This window comes from Giraffa tippelskirchi, chromosome 3 (assembly GCF_054371585.1).
Source record: "Giraffa tippelskirchi isolate mGirTip1 chromosome 3, T2T-mGirTip1v1.2.pri, whole genome shotgun sequence".
Taxonomy (NCBI): Eukaryota; Metazoa; Chordata; class Mammalia; order Artiodactyla; family Giraffidae; genus Giraffa; species Giraffa tippelskirchi.
Genome location: NC_137277.1, coordinates 3,253,260 through 3,274,671, shown reverse-complemented (window position 1 = coordinate 3,274,671; position 21,412 = coordinate 3,253,260).

Below are 21,412 nucleotides of genomic sequence, written 5' to 3'. Positions count from 1 at the left end.
TGGACTGGTTGGATCTCCTCGCAGTCCAAGGGACTCTCAACAGTCTTCTACAACACCACAGTTCAAAACCATCAATTCTTCAGCGCTCAGCTTTCTTTATAGTCCAACTCTCACATCCATACACGACTACTGGAAAAACCATAGCTTTGACTAGACAGACCTTTGTTGCAAAGTAATGTCTCTGTTTTCTAATATGCTGTCTAGTTTGGTCATAACTTTTCTTCCAAGGAGCAAGTGTCTTTTAATTTCATGGCTTCAGTCACAATCTGCAGTGATTTTGGAGCCCCCCAAAATAAAGTCTCTCACTGTTTCCACTGTTTCCCTGTCTATTTGCCATGAAGTGATGGGACCAGATGCCATGATTTTAGTTTTCTGAATGTTGAGTTTTAAGCCAAATTTTTCACTCTCCACTTACATTTTCGTCAAGAGGCTCTTTAGTTTTTCTTTGCTTTCTGCCATAAGTGTGGTGTCATCTGCATATCTGAGGTTATTTTTATTTCTCCCAGAAATCTTGATTCCAGCTTGTGCTTCATCTAGCCCAGTGTTTCTCATGATGTACTCTGCATAGAAGTTAAATAAGCAGGGTGACAATATACAGCCTTGATGTATTCCTTTTCCTATATGGAACCAGTCTGTTGTTCCAGGTCCAGCTCTAAATGTTGCTTCCTGATCTGCATACAGGTTTCTCAAGAGGCAGGTCAGGTGGTCTGGTATGCCCATCTCTTTCAGAATTTTCCACAATTTGTTGTGATCCACACAGTCAAAGCCTTCGGCATAGTCAATAAAGCAGAAATAGATGTTTTACTGGAACTCTCTTGCTTTTTTTTTTTTTGATCCAACAGATGTTGTCAATTTGATCTCTGGTTCTTCTGCCTTTTCTAAATCCAGCTTGAACATCTGGAAGTTCATGGTTCACGTACTGTTGAAGGCTGGCTTGGAGAATTTTGAGCATTACTTTGCTAGCGTGTGAGATGAGTGCAGTTGTGCAGTAGTTTGAGCATTCTTTGGCATTGCCTTTCTTTGGGATTGGAATGAAAACTGACCTTTTCCAGTCCTGTGGCCACTGCTGAGTCTTCCAAATTTGCTGGCCTATTGAGTGTAGCACTTTCACAGCATCATCTTTTAGGATTTGAAATAGATGAACTGGAATTCCATCACCTCCACTAGCTTTGTTGATAGTGATACTTCCTAAGGCCCACTTGACTTCACATTGACTTCACAAGATTGACCTAAATCAAGGAAAAAGAAAAAAAAAAAGAAAAACATTTTCAGTCTCATGGAGCTGCGGGAACCAGACATTCATTAGAAGTCAATTAACTAAAAACCACCAAGAAGTGGGTAAGGATTTATCTTACTTTCGACACAGCAGAGTGATTTAACTGGAGAGAACGCCAAGAACTGTCCTTTCAGGGTAATTAGCAGAGCCATGAAGCATCCGGTAAGGTTAGGCCTGACACTGCAGGAGAGAAGAGGCTAGAATTGCAGCCCTCATGCGGGCAGTTAGAAAGAAGGTCCGTGCAAGACAGAAAGGATGGGGTGAAATTGTCGGGTAAAGAATCCAGTTCTTCAGGTGCATATTTAGGTTCTAAAATTCTGCATCTCTCTGGTTTAAATATTGGGAGGTTTGGGTTTTTAAGGAACATCAGAGAGAGTACAAGAGGGCTTCAGTGAGGCTCTGTTTGAAAATTTCTTAACAGTTTTTGAACATCCACAGCCAATAAGTGATGAGTCAGTCCAAAAGAGCATAATAAAAATAATCTAAGCAAGTAATAATATCCATCTATTGCTTTTGTCTACAATGTATTTATTGAAAAGTAGAAAGCATGGTCAAAAGTTTCTCAGAGTTCCTTTGGCTAAAATTTTGTAACATAGCTATATCCATCCATATGATACGTATAATCTATATATAAATATAAATATATGAAACTATTTCTAAAACAAATATTAAAATATATAGGTACTAGAGATAGACACTAAAATAAAATCTTTGATACACAGAAAAACAAAAACGTTATGGTTTTTATATATTTTTAGCGTCTTTGTCTTCGCTTTTGGAAAATGACCCATCTTCACCACCAGCAAATCTTTGTGCGAAAAAATAATTCTGATACTAATTATTTATCATTTGAATTATTTAAGCTTCTCCCAGGGAAAATGTGTTTAAAATATATTTCATATTTGTCTGCTGCTACAGGAGCCCTAGTACTATGCTATGCACAGTCCTTTCTGACTCTTTTGTGACCCCCTGGACTGTAGCCCACCAGGCTCCTCTGTCCATGGGATTCTCCAGGCAAGAATACTGGAGTGGGTTGCCATGCCCTCCTCCAGGGGATCTTCCTGACCCAGGGATCCAATCCATGTCTCTTGTGCCTCCTTCATTGGCAGGAGGTTCCCTACCACTAGAGCCACCTGGGAAGCCCTGATTAAATTGTAAGGTTTCACCCCAAGAAAGGGAGCTCTCTGAGAGCAAGCCGGTCTCATCCTGCCGTTTCTTCTTATGTTTACAGGGACGTTCCACCAAGGTTTAGAGGAAAAAGAAGTTCCTTAGATAAAAGTATTCCCGTACCATTTTTTCCCCTAGCATTACTGATTCAATTGGCATGAATTTGAGCAAACTCTGGGAGATGGTGAAAGACAGAGGAGCCTGGCATGCTGCAGTCCATGGGGTCTCAAAGAGGCGGACATGACTTAGCAACTGAACAACATCAATAAATCCTATTTAGGAAGAAGAGGTTCTTGCTTAATAACACCAAAACTTTTGTAAGAGGAAAAGATCTTCCAGGGAACTGGATTTAACCAGAATAGAACAACGGCAGTATTAGAAATAACAAATATAACTTAATTCCTAAATGTGTGGGATCTAATACCAGGCTGACTGGTTTCTAATCTCAGACTCTTTGTCACAATAGGCAGGCAACTCGGGTTAAGTCCTTTTTACCTGTCCATGCTTGGTTTTTCCCATTCAAAGATCTTAATTACAGTATTACTTATTCATATGATTGGCATGACAATTAAATAAGGACTATGTCCAAGGCAATTCAAAAAGAACTTAGACTAAATCAGCGTGTTCAGTGTTTGCTGCTTTTTGCTAAAAAAAAACAAATATTAACTTGCAATATTCTCTATACTATAGAGAAAACAAACATATGACTTTTTCAATACAATCTGGACTTTGATGCTCTGACCCTTCGAACGAATGGAGAAATTTTATTTCTTTGGGTTTTAAAGAAGGAGACAGCGATTTGTATTAGGACAGGCTCCCTGTTTTTGTCTAGGCCAAGTGGTATGTAATAGTTCCAAACTTAGTTCTTAGGCAAGCCTGGTTCTTGCCCTGGCATCTAGCGCTAATCAAATCAGCTGATTGGGACACAAACAAATCCCAGTCACAGAGACAAAATAGATTTTGAAACAGTGTCTCATTGAGGTTCTCATTATCATCCATCTATTCATTACAAAACAGAATGCTTTCTATTCCCTTCGAACAAAAAGAAACAGTACAATCAAGTATTGTTCTCGGTTGTTGGTTTGCCGTTTTTCTAATGAATTGTGAAAAATGTTCAGACTTTCCTAGCAAAAGATGAGTAAACATCTAAATTTATCATAATATTTTGCAGTCTCAGAAAGATTAAAATAACAATTAGGAAAATGCATAAACTTGCTGACTTTGGGAGTTCAGGAAACAAAGAGTCTGAGTTTTGCTTTTTTGTTGTTGTTATATCTACACTGTTATTACAGAATGTTAGATTAACATGTGCATTAATTAACTCATCTCAGATGTACTATAGTATCTTATTATTTGTCATTTTAAACAATTTTGGTCCCATTTCTATGTTAAGCATCCTGCTTTACATTGGGTTTTATTTTCATAAACAATAAGTAACTCTGAACAGTAGGACTCAGCCTCTTTTTCTTATGCTACCAATGGTTCCAATAATAACAAAACATTTCTTCAAAAGACAGCACAAGGCTCATGAGTGGAAATCAGACGCATATCAGGTGCTCATTGGGAGGTCTTGTTTCCATGGCTAATCAGGCTCCAGTGGAACTGATTCCACGGAGTACTGGAGGGGGGGAGCTTACAGAAACAGAGAGATAGCCCTTGTGTCCAAGAGAACCTCATTTCTGTCCTCTGTAAAGAGAACAGAATATTTCAAGTTTTTTTTTTTTTTCTTGGCTGCACTGCACAGCATTTGAGATCTTAGTTCCCTGTTCAGTTCAGTTCAGTTGCTCAGTCATGTCCAACTCTTCGCAACCGCATGGACTGTGGCACACCAGGCTTCCCTGTCCATCACCAACTCCCGGAGTCTACTCAAATTCGTGTCCATTGAGTCGGTGATGCCATCCAACCATCTCATCCTCTGTCATCCTCTTCACCCCTTGCCTTCAATCTTTCCCAGCATCAGGGTCTTTTCAAATGAGTCAGTTCTTCGCATCATGTGGCCAAAGTATTGGAGTTTCAGCTTCAGCATCAGTCCTTCCAATGAATATTCAGGACTGATTTCCTTTAGGATGGACTGGTTGAATCTCCTTGCAGTCCAAGGGACTCTTAAGAGTCTTCTCCAACACCACAGTTCAAAAGCAGCAATTCTTCAGCACTCAGCTTTCTTCATAGTCCAACTCTCACATCCATACATGACTACTGGAAAAACCGTAGCTTTGACTAGATGGACCTTTGTTGGCAAAGTAATGTCTCTGCTTTTTAATATGCTGTCTAGGTTGGTCATAGCTTTTCTTCCAAGGAGTAAGTGTCTTTTAACTTCGTGGCTGCAGTCACAATCTGCAGTGATTTTGGAGCCCAAGAAAATCAAGTCTGTTACTATTTCCACTGTTTCCCCATCTATTTGCTACACAGTGATAGGACCAGATGCCGTGATCTTAGTTTTCTGAATGTTGAGTTTTAAGCCAACTTTTTCACTCTCCTCTTTCACTTTCATCAAGAAGCTCTTTAGTTGTTGGTTTCTGCTATAAGAGTGGTGTCATCTGCATATCTGAGGTTATTGATATTTCTCCCGGGAATCTTGAGTCCAGCTTGTGCTTCCTCCAGTGTTTCTCGTGAGGTACTCTGCATATTAGTTCCCTGACCAGGGATCAGATCCATTTCCTCTGCATTGGAAGCACAGAGTGTTAAGCACTGGAATGCCAGGAAAGTTCTTTCAAGGATTCTCTGAAGAACTATAATTCAGAAGATACCAAAGTATACTTACAAATAAGGAGAAATTTGCACCCGCTGAGACCTAGGGCTTCCCTGGGGGCTCAGACGGTAGTCTGCCTGTGATGCAGGAGGCTCAGTTTTGATTCCTGCATCAGCAAGATCCCCTAGAGAAGAAAATGGCCACCCATTCCAGCATTCCTGCCTGGAGAATCGCATGGACAGAGGAGCCTGGTAGGTTACAGTCCATAGGGTTGCAAAGAGTCAGACACGACTGAAGAAACTTAGCAGGCAAGACACGTGTTAGGGTAGAAGACGGCACTGTGATTAGAGAAAGATAAATCTGAGTTCATGCCCAAGACAACCACTGACTGAGTGACCTGTCCAGGCTTTCTGTTCTCTGTGAAGTGGAGATGTTGGTGGGTTTGGTTGTGAGACACGCGGAGCTCCTAACAGAACGCTAATACACGTCAGCAGCGCCGTGAGTACGGTCTTCATCCTCTTCTCCCATTACGGCATAAGAGGAGGGAAAGAAATGTTACAAAGAAAGACTTGCTTAGTGGTAAAACCTTCTGGAAGAGCTTACGGGTTTTCCCTGATCTTGGAAGAAAGGTGGCAAAGAATTCAAAGACGCAGAAAGAATGGCACGTGAGCCAGGATTTTAAAGACTGGAAAGAAACATCGTGTCATTGCAGTTAGTAGGGAAGCAGTTTTAAAAGCATCGGTCTACACAGCATCTCCAAATCGTGCATACTGACTGCCATGCAGGAAGGCTAGTCAGATTCAATGAGATGTAGCCTTTGTAAATGCTTCTGTAGGTAAATTGGAAGGATTTTTAATTAAGATAGTAAATAGTCAGAAAAGAGGGCAGAAAATATAGCGTTCACTGAACTGTCACTCCATGACTTAAATTTTCTCTATAAACCTTTTTTTTTCCCCACAAATATTGCAAAAGTTAATTTCATGTCTTCCTTTTAGTATGTTAGACAATTCAAACATTAGACTTACTGCACTTAAAGTAAATGAATTTTGGCATATTTAGTTTAAAATCAAGCTTTCTGGCACATGTATAAAAAATGCACTTGCCACTTGAAAATTTAAAATTTGTCCTATTCTACCATGATTTGTCTATTTTTTTTTTGATGCAGTAAGAGGTTGTTTCTGCTTTGTTTTGGCTTAAGCTGAAGTCAGCAACAGAGCATTTGTGCCTACAAAAAATACAAGATAGTTCCGAAAAATGTGTCTACTTTGAAGTCTCTTATTTGGATTGTAATAAATAGCTAATAGTGTCTTTTCATCTTATTGGGATTTTTTTTTTGCTCTTCATAGGATAAGAAATATATTTTCATTTAAAGTGTAAAATGAAACATAAGTTTGGTAAATCTCTATATTATCACAAATTAATAAATTCTAATTAAAGATTTTCAAAAATGCTGATTTATAAAAGGCAAGAACTTTCCCAAATGTTTTAATGGTTTCTAAAGCTATTAATAAATGTTTGATAAGGAAGAGAGTCCATGGCCCAATAACTTTGGGAAACACTTAAGGTGAGTAAATATATTTTTTAAGCCACTTGCAGGAATTGATTCTCCCATTAAATAAACTATAGCACTCTGAATTGTCTATTTAGAGTTTCAGTTCCATCCCAGATATATGCTAATTAAGTTTTCTTTTCTTACATCAAAAACAAGACTCCTACAAAAAGAAAAACATCACTCGGGGGGAAAAAATGTCTCCAAAAAAAAAATTGTTTTCAAGACTTTTCAAGAAAATTGTAAGGACTTATAAGAAACTTAAATCTGCTAATATACCTTGTGATTTTCTACATGTCAGATACAGTATGTGGTGTTTCCCAGACTTTCTTGATCATGGAGGTAGCTTAGACTGAGCATCCACGGAGTTAGTGGTCTCCAGAAAACACTCGGGAAAAAACTCTCAGCCTCCAATTCAAGCATCATCTAACACATCAAAAATATAACCTCTTCCTTGAGTTTATTCTAAAGTATTAGAACATCACTTGCAATCATCAGGGAATGATAGATTCAAATTAATCTCAAGAGAGTAACATCAGATCTTAAAACTCACCTGCACTGGGCATTCCTCTAAGAAAAAAAAAAAAAAGTCCTGCCTTATTAGGATCAGAACCAGCCAAGGACGTAGACATTAATCAGAGTTATTTTCCATGTTAAAATATAAAGAAAAATATATAAACTTATGAATAAATGCAGAAAAAGCATTTGATAAAATTCAAAACTTACAAAAAAAAAAAGCTTTCAGCAAAACAGAAACAGAGGGGAAATTTCATAAATAATTCATATTTGCTTAGTTAGGTTAACAGAGTGGACCCAAGCACTCAGTTCAGCTGCTCAGTCGGGTCCGACTCTTTGCGACCCCATGGACTGCAGCAGGCCAGGCCTCCCTGTCCATCACCAACTCCTGGAGCTTACTCAAACTCATGTCCATCGAGTTGGTGATGCCATCTAACCCAAGTACTGGTATCTATTATATTGTAGGTTAAAATGACTATATAATTTGGGAGGCGGGGCTAAGATGGCGGAGGAATAGGACGGGGAGACCACTCTCTCCTCCACAAATTCATCGAAAGAACATCTGAACGCTGAGCAAACTTCACAAAACTACTTCTGAAGGCTGGCAGAGGACGTCAGGCTTCCACAAAGACAGCGCATTATCTTCAAAAGAGTTGTCATGCATGGATGTGAGAGTTGGACCATAAAGAAGGCTGAGCGCCAAAGAACTGATGCTTTTGAACTATGATGTTGGAAAAGATTCTTGAGAGTCCCTTGGACCGCAAGGAGATCCAACCAGTCAACCCTAAAGGAAATCAATCCTGAATATTCACTGGAAGGACTGAGGCTGAAGCTGAAGCTGAAGCTCCAATACTTTGGCCACCTGATGCGAACTGACTCACTGGAAAAGACACTGATGCTGGGCAAGATTGAAGGCAGGAGAAGGAGATGATAGAGGATGAGATGATTGGATAGCATCACCAACTCAATGGACATGAGTTTGTGCAGGCTCTGGGAGTTGGTGATGGATAGGGAAGCCTGGCATGCTGCAGTCCATGGGGTCGCAAAGAGTGGGACACAACTGAGCTACTGAACTGACTGAATTTTGTTGTTGTTCAGTTGCTAAGTCGTGTCCAGCTCTTTTTGACCTGATGGACTGCAGATGACAGGCCCCCCTGTCCTTCACCATCTCCCAGAGTTTGTTCAAATTCATGTCCATTGAGTCTAACTTACCAGATATTTTTTAAATTGATAAAATTCAAAATTCATTCTTGATAACTCTTAGAGAGTTATGAATGGAAGTGAATTGTGGAGTGTCCAAGTGGACCTGAAATAGTTAGTTTTGCTCTTTCTTACCCATGTTACTTACAAAAAAATAAAACCATCTGATAGTGAGGTAAAAAAAAAAAAAAAAAAGACTATATAATTTCATCAAATGAGAGAATGAAGTTGGGTATTAAATATAATTTATTTTTCTAAAATAAAATATTTTATAATAGGAATCTCATCATTTATAGTGAAAAATATAAATAAAATAAATATTACCACAAATTCCAGCATCTATTTGTTAATATTCTGCTTATATAGGCATATATATGATATAGTTATAAGCATATAGAAATTATGTAGGGTGTGTTTATATACATATATACAAACATAAGCATGCTTACATAAAATTATACATGCACACTTGTGTATTAATACACATACACACATTTATACATAATCATATATCAAAATATTTAAATAATAATATGTATGCACTTTGTGTTTATTTAGCTTAAAATACATTTTTGTAGGGTTGAGTGTATACCTGCTTTTTGAAACCATGTGTTTTTACTGGTTACACAGAGTCCTCCTTATAGATGCACTATAGCAATAAGCACTGTTTGACATCTAGTTTGTTTCAAGGTTTTTATTATTACAAAATATGACAGAATTAATGAATTAGTCCTTGATACATTTTGCAAATTACCCTCCAGCAACTGTATACTATATAGTTGCCTCAATAATGCTTTTTCCTCAAAAACTTGGTTCTGTAATATCTAACTTTAATCTGTAGTTGTGAAAACCTGAAAAATGAAGGAGTGTTGTTACCTTCAAGTTGAAGTTAAATTTTTACTGAGTTTTTTTTGTTTGTTTGTTTGTTTGTTTTTTGCTAATAGCTGGAAAGGCTTGGCTCTTCCTACTCGATAAACAAGGGAGTGAGTGAAAATCATTCAGTCATATCTGACTCTTCGTGACCGCCATGGACCATACAGTCCATGGACTTCTCCAGGCTAGAATACTAGAGAGGGTAGCCTTTGCCTTCTCCAGGTGATCTTCCCGACCCAGGAATTGGACTGGGGTCTCCTGCATCGCAGGTGAACTCTTTACCAACTGAGCTATCAGGGAATAGCAAGGCAGTGACTTAAGTTCATAAAAAGAAACCCCAATAAGAGATTTCATTCCACTAGTCAATAATGTAACATTATTTTCCAAGGGTCTAATTCAGGAGGATGGGGAAAAACACTATGCTTAAATTAGTTTTATTTTATAAAAGGCAAAAATAGTTTAACTCATAGTAAAATAATATATTTTCATGGTTTAGAATAACTAGAGAAATATAAATGAAAAATTGCTGCTGCTTTTTAGTCACAGAGTATCTATAGATTGATAACCTTGATGGAGAGAGGATGGGATATACATGAGTTAGTACACATATATAGTAATGTAACATACATATTTATTTTCCTGGTTCCATCTGCTCAGAGGACCTAGAAATCGCAATAAAACCGCAGGAGCAATGAACATACCTTGCACCAAGATATTGGTTTCTAAATTCCATTCTCCCCCAAAAGGAACCAGGTTCTTTTTAAGACTTCATTTCTTAGACATGAGAAAGAAAAAAAAAAGAAAAAACAACAACAACAACAAGAATATGAACAACTATTTTGTGGAGCTGGAGAGTAAAGAAGTGCTGAGAAAATAATGGAAGCAACTGAAGCAGCCAAAAGACAGAAGGAAAAGTCACGTCCTCCAGGCAGTTTTCTCTCCTACATCCTAGTCACTTGGAAATATTTATATATGAGAAAGAAATGTGGCTTTGACTGGTTTTATTTGTTGCTCTGTTTTCTGTTGAAGTGGGGAGTTTTCTAGGAAAAATCATAAGTGCTCTGTTCGTGGAGAAACTTTTAGTAGAAATGTCCCTTTCGGCCAACTTTAACCGTCCTTCTTTCCCAAGTATAATACAAGACGGGACTACAGACAATATACAAGTCAAAGGCTGGGCTGCTGGTCCAGTCTAGGAACCCACCCCCCTGGCTTCCATCCAGGTCTCTGCAGCCAGTGAACCTTCAGCCTCTTGAGCCAGAAAGAGAGACTCAGACACAGAACAAGCATATGGACCCCAAGAGGGGTGGGTGTGTGATGAAATGAGAGGTTGGGCTTGACACATATACATACTGGGGCCCCACCTGGGAAGCCCCAGACACACACTGCCAGGCGTGAAATAGGTAACTGATGAAGCCACATACCGTAGCACAGGGGCGTTCCTTAGCGTTCCATGGTGACCTAGGTGAGAAGCAGATCCAAAGAAGGGGGACAGACGCATACACACAGCTGACGCGCTTTGCTGTACGGCAGAAACGAACACATTGTAAAGCAACCACACTCCAATTAAAAAAAAAGCTATATGGGAAAAGAATCTGAGAAAGGATGGATATCTGTATATGCAGAACTGAATCACTTTGCTGTCCACCTGAAACTGACACATTGTAAATCAACTATACTCTGATATAAAATAAAAATTAAATGAAAAACTGGAAGTTTATCTTTTTTAATCAATTTATTTTTTAGTTGAAGGATAATTGCTTTACAGCATTTTGCTGGTCTCTGTCAAATCTCAGCATGAGTCAGCCATAGGTGTGACTCCTGAATCCCTCCTGAACCCCTCCTGAACCCCTCCATAGCCTCCCTCCTGAACCTCCCTCCCATCTCCCTTCCCATTCCCACCCCTGCAAGCTGACAGAGAGCCCCTGTTTGAGTTTCCTGAGCCAAACAGCAAATTCGCATCATCCATTCATTTTAAAAAGAGACGCTTCTGCTAGTCACAAGGTTGTGCCTAACAAGCTCGGAGAACCGCTTGTGCAGACAAAGTTTTAGAACAGGAAAATGTGAGGAGGGAGCTAAGGAGAGGATTATTGGCTCAGAGAGACCTCATTTCCTTAATGGAATAATAATATGTGCTCTTTCCCCATGGGGATGATGGGAATGAGCACATTTATGATGATAAAACATCCTGCAGCTTGAGAGCATTTTGTGTGCAAAGTCTTACTGGCAAGTGCACAGCTTAAAGTTGAATCCATTGAGATCCTTTCTTTCTTCTCAAGGTGTGGGTGGGAGAAGGAGATCAAAGGAACATAGGAGACTTGCAAAGAGAAAAGAGAAATTTTAAACTGGGACTCTATTTGCTTAAATACAAAAGTGCTTATGCTGCTTCAAGGGGATGGAGGTTAAGCTTGAAAATCATAGGCTGGCCGTGTTATCGTACCCTGGATGCAGACAGAAAAGGGCGCAGGCTTGGATCAGGATGCAAATAGAATTTGTATGTAAATTAACTGAAATATAAAAGCACACTTATATCCAAGGCAGATACCTGAAAGGGTAAGGGAGAAACTCATACCCAACCACAGTAATACAAGACTTGAAAATAAGGAGAGGGTGGGAGGGATTGAGAGAGGAGCACAGAAACATACACATCTCCGTCTGTGAAATAGACAGCTGGGGGGATTTGCTTTATGACGCAGGAAGCTCAGCCCAGAGCTCTGGGACAACCTAGAGGGGAGGGGGGAGGGGAGGGGGAGGGAGAGGGGAGAGGGTAGGGGGAGGGGGGAGGGGAGGGGAGGGGGAGGGGGGAGGGGGAGGGGGAGGGGAGGGGAGCTGGAGGGAGGTTCAAGAGGGAGGAGACGTGTGTGTACTATGGTCGATTCATGTTGACATACGGCTGAAACCAACACAGTATTGTGAAGTAATTATCCTTTAATCAAAAACAAATAAAAATTTTAAAATACATAAAGGTCCTTCCCAAAATGCTTCAGGAAAAACAAAAAGAAGGATTCATTTAGAGCTTTCAAAATTGCTTTCAGTGACGACAATGGTTACTTCCACATTAGGATCCGTTAATTTTAAATGCGTTGAAATTGTATATTGGAATTTTCTATGTTCATTTGAAAAGTTAAGAAAAGAGACATTTGGAAAATAAAATTGTCTTATGAGAAAGTAAACATACAGGATGAAAGCAAAATGACTAATGTTAGTTAGAGTAATAAAGTAGAATAAAAAAAAATAGGATGAGCTTAAGAAAATCAGCTTTAAGCTTCAGAAGTTATTAGTGAAAAATACCAGAGGGAACGAAATGGACTGCAAGTTCATCCGAAGACCTAAGGAATGAAGATGCTTTGATGTTTTGATGGGCATTTACTTCACTTCAGTTCTTTCTGTGGGGATTTTCAATTAACTTCCTGCAAGTTGAAGCTAGTTTTTGTGCTAAAGGAAATGAAATTCCTTGAGAAGTATTTTTTTATGCCTTTGCTTGTCAGGGACAATTGTTCTTATATGCTGCATCAGAGTTCTTTTTTTTTTTTTTTTTGCCCCAGAGTTCTTTATATTGTAGGCATGGGTATTCTTCTAAACTAGCTTTAAAAATCAGACCAAATTTTACTCAGACCTGAATGATCTAAAGATAGAGCAGCTTTCAAGGTTGGATGGATCCAAAGTTTAGCAGGACTTGCAAATCTACTTTGCTGTTCTCCTTTTGAAGTCTGGCTTTTCTTTTAGCAAGAATTTGCTTAAATCAGGAGAGAAAGAAAGAATACTTTCATTCCAGGGACGTTACAAAGTGTCCATGCATATTGTGTGTGTGTGTGTGCGCTCAGTTCTGTCCAACTCTTCGTGATCCCATGGCCCACCAGGTTCCCCTGTACATGCAGTTTCCCAGGCGAGAATACTGGAGTGGGTTGCCATTTCCTCCTCCAGGGGATCTTCCTGACCCAGGGATTGAACCTGTGTCTCTTGCATCTCCTCCATTGCAGGTAGATTCTTTACCACTGAGCCACCAGGGAAGTTCTTGTCCATGCATATGGAGGAGAACAAATGCCTTTTTTTTTTTTTAAGTGTGTTTTTCCAGACAGTGTCAAAGTGTGCTCCCCTTCGTGGCTTGTAGTTTACAGTGCAGCAAAAATGTCTCCAGCATTTAACCCGTGAGGCAAGTCTGTCACCACTCCTGTGTGTGTGTGTGTGTGTGTGTGTGTGTGTGAGTCACTCAGGTCTGTCTAACTCACCAAAGGAGAAAATAAAAAGACTTTCCCACAAGAAGCAGGATAGATTAGGACATGCATATTGAAGACTGAGAGGCCAGATTCTCAAGAATTTGCAATTTGTGGAAGATGAGCCAGTTTTGCTGATTCACTGGTAAATACACCCTTATCAGAAGATCTTGGTAATGCGTGGCACTGAAGTTTTGGATGAGAAATGGGATATCATGAGACAGCATGCCCAATTCTATTTTTAAAAAATTCTGTATTATTTTATAACTAAAGTAGTACATGCAACATATATGTGTTTTATGATAATAAAATATGATAACATAATATAGTAAACAAGGCAAATCTACCAGTCAATTGAATAACCAGAACTTTACTGATACCATCAATATCATTGAGTTTCTCCCTGTTGGATCTAATTTCTCTATTTCCATCCAATCTGACTTTTCTGTCTTACTCTTACACACACACACACTGTAATTGCATAAACGATAATCAATCTACAACTGCACCTGATTATTTTTGAACTTCATAACCGAAATGTCAGCAAAATATAGCAAGCTATAAACAAAAGTATACATACTGTATGTGAAGTGAAAGTGTTAATTGATTAGTCATGTCCAGCTCTTTGTGACCCCATGGACTGTAGCCTACCAGGCTCCTCTGTCCATGGAATTCTCCAGTCAAGAATACTGGAATGGGTAGCCATTCCCTTCTCTAGGTGATCTTCCCGACCCAGAGATCAAACCCCAATCGCCTGCATTGCAGGCAGATTCTTTACTGTCTGAACCACCAGGGAAACCCATACATACTGTATATTTCATACATACTGTATATTATAAAACCCATACATACTGTATATTATATAAAGAAACAATCCTCATCTTTCCCACAAGCCCTATTTGTACAAAGCAACACCTACTGGGAAGGTCACAGTCTCTGGCGTCATTGAAGACTCCTTTCCTTTACCACCGCTCCTATCCAGAACACCTTGAGAGCCTCTCTTTCAAAGTATTTCCAGACTGTGACCACTTCTAACCACCTGATGGCTTCCACCCTGGTCCAACCACCGTGATTTGCTCCCCACCATTCCAAAGCCCCTTTATAGGGTCCCCTCTATCTGCTCAGAAGCCCAATATATTCTCAGTGATCTCTGTGGTCTTCTCCAAACATGAGCCAGATAACAACCCCAGCTGCATGTTCAAGATGAAAAAGTGTTGGATTCAATAACTCAAGAGGGAAGTTGTTATATTTAATGGCTCTGTCGTGTTCAACTCTTTGCGACCCTATGGACCACAGCCTGCCAGGCTCCTCTGTCCACGGGATTCTCTGGGCAAGAATAGCAAGGGCTTCCACGGGGTCACAGTGAGTTGGACACGACCGAGCAACGTAGAGTGGGTTGCCACGCCCTCCTCCAGGGGATCGTCCTGACCCAGGGTTTGAACCTGTGTCTCCTGCATTGGCAGGCAGGTTCTTGACCGTTGAGCCACTGGAGAAGCCCAAAATGGCAGTATATAACATTAAGCTTAGAGTTGACTTCATGTTGGTTCCCAACCCCCGAGAGCCTCTCAGGTGAAACCTGAAACTGGCCCCCAGAAGCAGAGGACAAAGAGAGACAGAAAAAAGGGCAAACACTTCAGTCTAGCAGGTGGTTTGTTTAAGAAGCTGGGAACTTACAGAGGAGGCTTGTCTTTAGTACCACAAGACAGACCTTTGTGTCCTGGTACCAGACCTTATACAGAAGCTTTAATGGGGCTCAGTCTCCTATACAGTCCAGCTAATTAACACACTCATCACCTCACATAACTATTTATAATCCCTAGCCAATACTTTGGCCACCAGATGGGAAGAGCTGACTCATTGGGAAAGACCCTGATGATGGGGAAAATCGAGGGCAAGAGGAGAAGAGGGTACAGAGAGTGAGACGGTGGGATGGCACCGCTGACTCAATGGACATGAGTTTGCACAAACTCAGGGAGACAGTGAAGGACAGGGAAGCCTGGCGCGCTGCAGTCCATGGGGTGGCAAAGAGTCAGACATGACTTAGTGACTGAACAACAACAAAATGAGTCAAGTTTGATCTCTAGAACTTATTCATCTGCAAGTGAAAAGGTGTATACCTTTTGACGAACATGCCCTCATGTCTCCCACCCTCCAGCCCCAGACAACCACCCATCAACAGTAAATAGACAACAGTTCTAGCCTCTGCTTCTGTGAGTTTAATTTTTTAAGATTTCACATATAAGTGAGATGATACAGTATTTCTCTGTGTCTGGTTTATTTCATATAGTGTAACATTCTCCAAGTTCATCCATGTTGTCCCAGATGGGGGAAAAAAAAAAAATCCTTTTTCATGACCAAATAGTATTTCACATTATATATCATATTGTCTTGATTCATTCATCCATCAACAGACATTAAATTGTTTCTATATTGTGGATATCCTCCTTCCAAATTCTAAGATCATATGGATACTCTTTTTCTCTTCATTGAGCCTGAATTTATCTTGGAGTGCCATAATTTTCAAATGACCAGTGATCCTCTGTTGCAGAGTATTAAATATTTTTTCCCATACATACTGGGAATGAGGGCTTTCTTGAATTCTCTTTTAATAATCACTCGACTTTGAATTAATCACCAAGTTCTGATTATTTTCTGTGTATTATTTCTCAGAGCTTTTCCCCCTCCTGATATTGTTTGCTTCTTAATTTGTGTAATTATATTGTCAAGCAATAAGACTGCTGCTGTAACTTTCATGTTTCCCATTATACTGACATTTTGATCACATTAGAATTATTATGGACTTCTACAGTTATTGAAATTCCTCCTCATGTAGACAAATTTCCTTATAACACAATGTAAATTGTTTAATTGCTCTTCAACGGGGAATTATTTATTATGTACAGAATGTTCTGCCTGGATATAATGGTAACTCATATAAGATAATTATAACCTTGAATTTGGACATAAAAACTAAGACGTGCTCCCTTAGCATGTAAATACAGATATCTGATGACTCACTTTGCCACTTAGGATTGGTGTTCACTGTTACAACAATAACCCTTCTGATGGTTCCATAAATGGTTATGATCCAACATTTCATGGGAACAGTTTTAAAAGGCTGTTGCCAGGGATAGCATCAGGAAGAAGCCACAGATTTCTGGAGTTCTCTGGTTAGACAAGTTTTGTCTGGTTATCTCCAAATTCCTCCTTTATAAATAATGCTAATTTTAAGTAGAAAGAAATAGGCTTCTTTATTGCTATGCACAGCGATTACCTATGCATATATTGTGTGTGTATATATATATATATGCATATATATATTGTATTCCCTCTTCAACCCCTTATATTAACTGTTAAAAATGAAAATCAAAGGGCTGTGTTTAATGGTCTTGCATATAGCAGCACCAAGAAAGGGGACAGTTTCTTTTTTACTACCTTATTTAATATGAGTAAATCTTGATTTTAGAAGATTAGTCCAAAAGAAATCCACGTGACATCCAGTAGCTCAAACTAGTCTAGGTAGCTGTCAATCAGTTCAAATAAACCATGAACTCATATGTAAAATATACTTATTCCAGCTGTGCAATATTACTATTCTTTAAATAGTATATATATTTATATAGTATATCAAAATAATATACCAGAAATTTGTTTTCACCCGCAGCAAAAGAAGTGAAGTGAAAGTCACTCCCTTGGGTCCAACTTTGCGACAGTCCGTGGAATTTGCAGGCCAGAATACTGGAGTGGGTAGCCAGCTCCCTTCGCCAGGGTATCTTCCCAACCCAGGGATTGAACCCATGTCTCCCGCATTTTTTGCAGGCATATTCTTTACCAGCTGAGTCACAAGGGAAGCCCACAGCAAGCATATCAGCAAATTCGGCATTTTGCAAAAATGCTCTTTTAGTGTGGAATCCATAAAAAAATGTCCATGTACATAATGAATTTCCTGAATAACAATCAAAATTATTAGTAATAATTCAGAGAAATCATGAACTCTGGATTCTGGGTTGTTTTAGAAAAAGAGTTAATTTACCAGAATAAGGAACATGTACTGTTATGCCAAGCAATGGTCTAAGTTAAGACAGCAAAGTTTTTCTGTAAGAGTCTAAATAGTAAATATATTTGGTTTTATGGATTACACTGCCTCAGTTGCAACTACTCAACTATAGCTGCCTTTGTAGTAGGAAATTGGCCTTATTTAATATGTAAACAAATGGACGTGGCGGTATTCCAATAAACTGTATTTACCAAAATAGATGGCAGACTGGATTTGTCTCACAGGCTGTATTTACTGTTCCCTGTTCTTAGTGTTTTACTTTATAATTTTGTTTGATTTAATTGCCTCAACACCTGCCTAAGGTGAGAACAATTTACTTATTCACAAATTAAAGTTTCGTGACTGAAAAAGCGACAAATGCTTATGGTAAAATATTTGAGAAACAGAATAGTATAAAAAAGGTGAAATTTAATTAGGTAGATGCTATTTGTTACTCTTAGTTTACACATTAGGAAACTGAGATTCAGAGATTTACCCAAGTTGCATGGCTTGTCAAGGGGTAGAGAGCTAGAATTTGCATTGTCTGTCTTTGAGGTGACAGCTGACATCACAATATCAGATAAAGGCTTGGGAATCTGAGACTGTGACTTAACACACAGACAGCAGGAGAAATGAGGTGGGACTTTTAAGAGATGGAAAGGATTGGGAAACTTGATAAGAGGGCACATATCAAACAGAACGAGAACAAAGCTGGAGGTTTTATAGCCAACCGATCATACTGTAATAATGGTTACTTAGCTCCATTTAGATAAACCAGAACAACCAGGAAACTGATTTCCAGTGTATCCTTGTGTTTATTTAGTGCCTACTGCATACTCTACAGAGTAGAGGAGAAAATACTCACTCCCCCGCTCCCTGCTAATTAGGTCATTTGGGTAAGCAGACTCATTGACAATGGGTCCATAAAAAGAACGAGATGGGAAAATTAAAGAATTATCTGCTCTCAAGCCACCCTGGGCAAGCCTTTTAATCCCTTTTCAGACATCATAAATGAAGTGAAGGCGCTTGGGCTGAATCATTCTTGAGATCCCATTAAGTTGAAAATTTTTTTGGATAACAAATTTTTTTTTTCAGTTTATAAATTTTAAAGACACAGAACTCAAATTTACCTCATCTTTAATAGAGTTATCGAGATGTTCCAGGTAAGAGACTTTCTTACCTTACTGAACAATGTTGTCATTTCTAACTTCACACTATTTTGTTACTGAGCTTTAACAAACAATGTAAAATACTACTACTACTAATATATTTTAGTCATTTTTTTTCTCAAACACTACTTTTCTCTCCCTTATCTCCCTTATCTCATCCTGAGACATCAGTTACAAATAAGTAACACATTTTGAACATGTCCTACATTTAAGTGCATTTATGCTTTTTCCTTCTACTTTTTCTCTGTGCTTCAAGTTGTACCTTTTGTATTGACTGGCTCTCCAGTTCAGAAATTCTATCAATTCATTGCAAACCCATCAGTTAAGTTCTTCAATTCTTGTGTCCTAATTTTTGTTCTCGAATGTTGCTCTATTTTCTGTTGATTTTTTCTATGTTTTCCTCTTTCTTTTCTCCATCCTCTTGAGTATAGTAATCATTGTTGCCGTTGAGTCGCTAACTGGTGTCTGACTGTCTGTGACGCCAGGAACTGTAGCCCACCAGGCTCCTCTCTCCATGGAATTCTCCAGGCCAGGATACCGGAGTGGGTTGCCATTCCCTTCTCCAAGGGTCTTCCCAACCCAGGGATCAAACCCAGGTCTCTTGTATTGCAGACAGATTCTTTACCACCCAAGCCACCAGGGAAGCCTTTGTTAATTAAAGTACAATATTAAAAGTAAACATGAAATCCATGGTACATATCTAAATATATAAGTAAGATAAGGGTATGTAATATATGGGTTACACAGAAATACTTCTTTCAAATTATTTAAAAATAATAGCTCAATTTTTTAGAAAAGGCAAACATATTGAAACAGGCACTTCACAAAAAGTAAATAGAACACAAAACAAGATGCCAATAAGCATAAGATGCACATTATTAGTTATCAGAAAAATAGAAGCTAAATAACTAGACCATAACTGTACAAAGCTGACAAGGTACAATGTTGCCAAGGTTGAGGAACAACTATGATTTTCATCTACTTCTACTGGGAATGTAAATTGGTACAGCCACTGGAAGAAAGTCCCTGATGCTGGGAAAGATTGAGGGCAGAAGGAGAAGAGGGCATCAGAGGATGAGATGGCTGGATGGCATCACCGACTCAATGGAGATGAACTTGGGCAAACTCCGGGAGATGGTGAGGGACAGAGAGGCCTGGCGTGCTGCCGTCCATGGGGTCACAGAGTCGGACACGACTGAGTGACTGAACAACAGCAATCAATTTGAACAAGTTCATGCTCTAAATACCCAGTAATTCCTTTTTTATTTTTATAAGACATAAATGTACACAAAAAGATATCTAAATATATTTGTAGCAACATTATTTATAAGAGCCCCAAACTATAAACACAATATCCATCTATTATAAGATGGATACATTGCAGTAGTGTTCATACAATACAAAGATGAGAATTATGAACAAATTCTCCTTCAAAAGTGAGAATTATGAACTATACACAGCAACATTTCAGAGACACACAGTGCTGATATAAAGAAGCCAGACACAGAAGTGTATACACTGTTATGATTGCATTTATACTCAGTTCAAAAATAGGGCAAACTGATACTTAATGACAGAAATCAAAATAATGGTTCCTTTCCTTTGGTGAGGGAGGGAGTCCCAGGGAGTATTTTGGGTTGTCAATAATGAAAGTGTACTTTGGGGTGTTGATAATGAAAATGATGTTTTGATTTTAAACTGTTGACTTTGTAAAATTCATCACGCTGTAATTTAAAGTCTGTGCATTCTATTTATGTATGTTATAATTCAGTAACAAAGATTTACTACAAAATGAACCAGAAAGAGGGAGCTTTGTCCGTATATCACAAGAGGCAAGGTGTAATGAAATAGAATTCATCGGTTCAGCCCTCATCTTGACATTAGAAGTGACTCAGCTTCACCTGACTAAAATCAGCTCAGGAACAGATACACAAAAAAGGTATCACGAGAATCATTAGACAAATGCTACCTGACAGCAAGCAACTACATGATAACTTTCTTTGCGCTGTTCTCCCATAAATGTAACCTGGACATGTCAAATAAAAGTCTATTAACTTTTGAGTACATGAAATTAGTAGTCATTTAATAAATGGAGAGAATTAAGTGGATTAGGTAAAAATCTTAGAAAGGACTGAGTCATTTCTCAAACATTTCTCAAACACGCGAGTGAGTGAGTGTGTGTGTGTGTGTGTGTGTGTGTGTGTGTGTGTGTGTGAGAGAGAGAGAGAGAAAGGGAGAGAGAGAGAAAGAGGGAAAGGCAGAGAGAGACAGCACTCAACAGATTTCTTTCAGTGATGCATCCCCTGGAGAAGGGAAAGGCTATCCACTCCAGTATTCTGGCCTGGAGAATTCCAAGGGCTGTATAGTCGACGGAGTCGGCAGAGAGTCGGATACGACTGAGCAATTTTCACACTATTCACACATACACACACACTGAATAAAGGTAAGTAAAAATAAGTACAAATATGTGAAAATGTGGTTTTGAATTATCTGCAATACAAATCTCTTTATTAAGCACAAGACTAAATATTCTTAAACTAATGCAGAAAAAAAATGATGTTACGTGAGATTAGTAGGGCTCCTGACATTCATTGTTTTCCTACAAAATCAAGCAGCTCTGCAATTTCATCATCACTATATTAACTATATGAATAATGAATGCTCACTAGTTCCCAGATGCCTTGGGTCACTGTTATAATAAAAACGTTTTCTTCTTAGTCAAGACA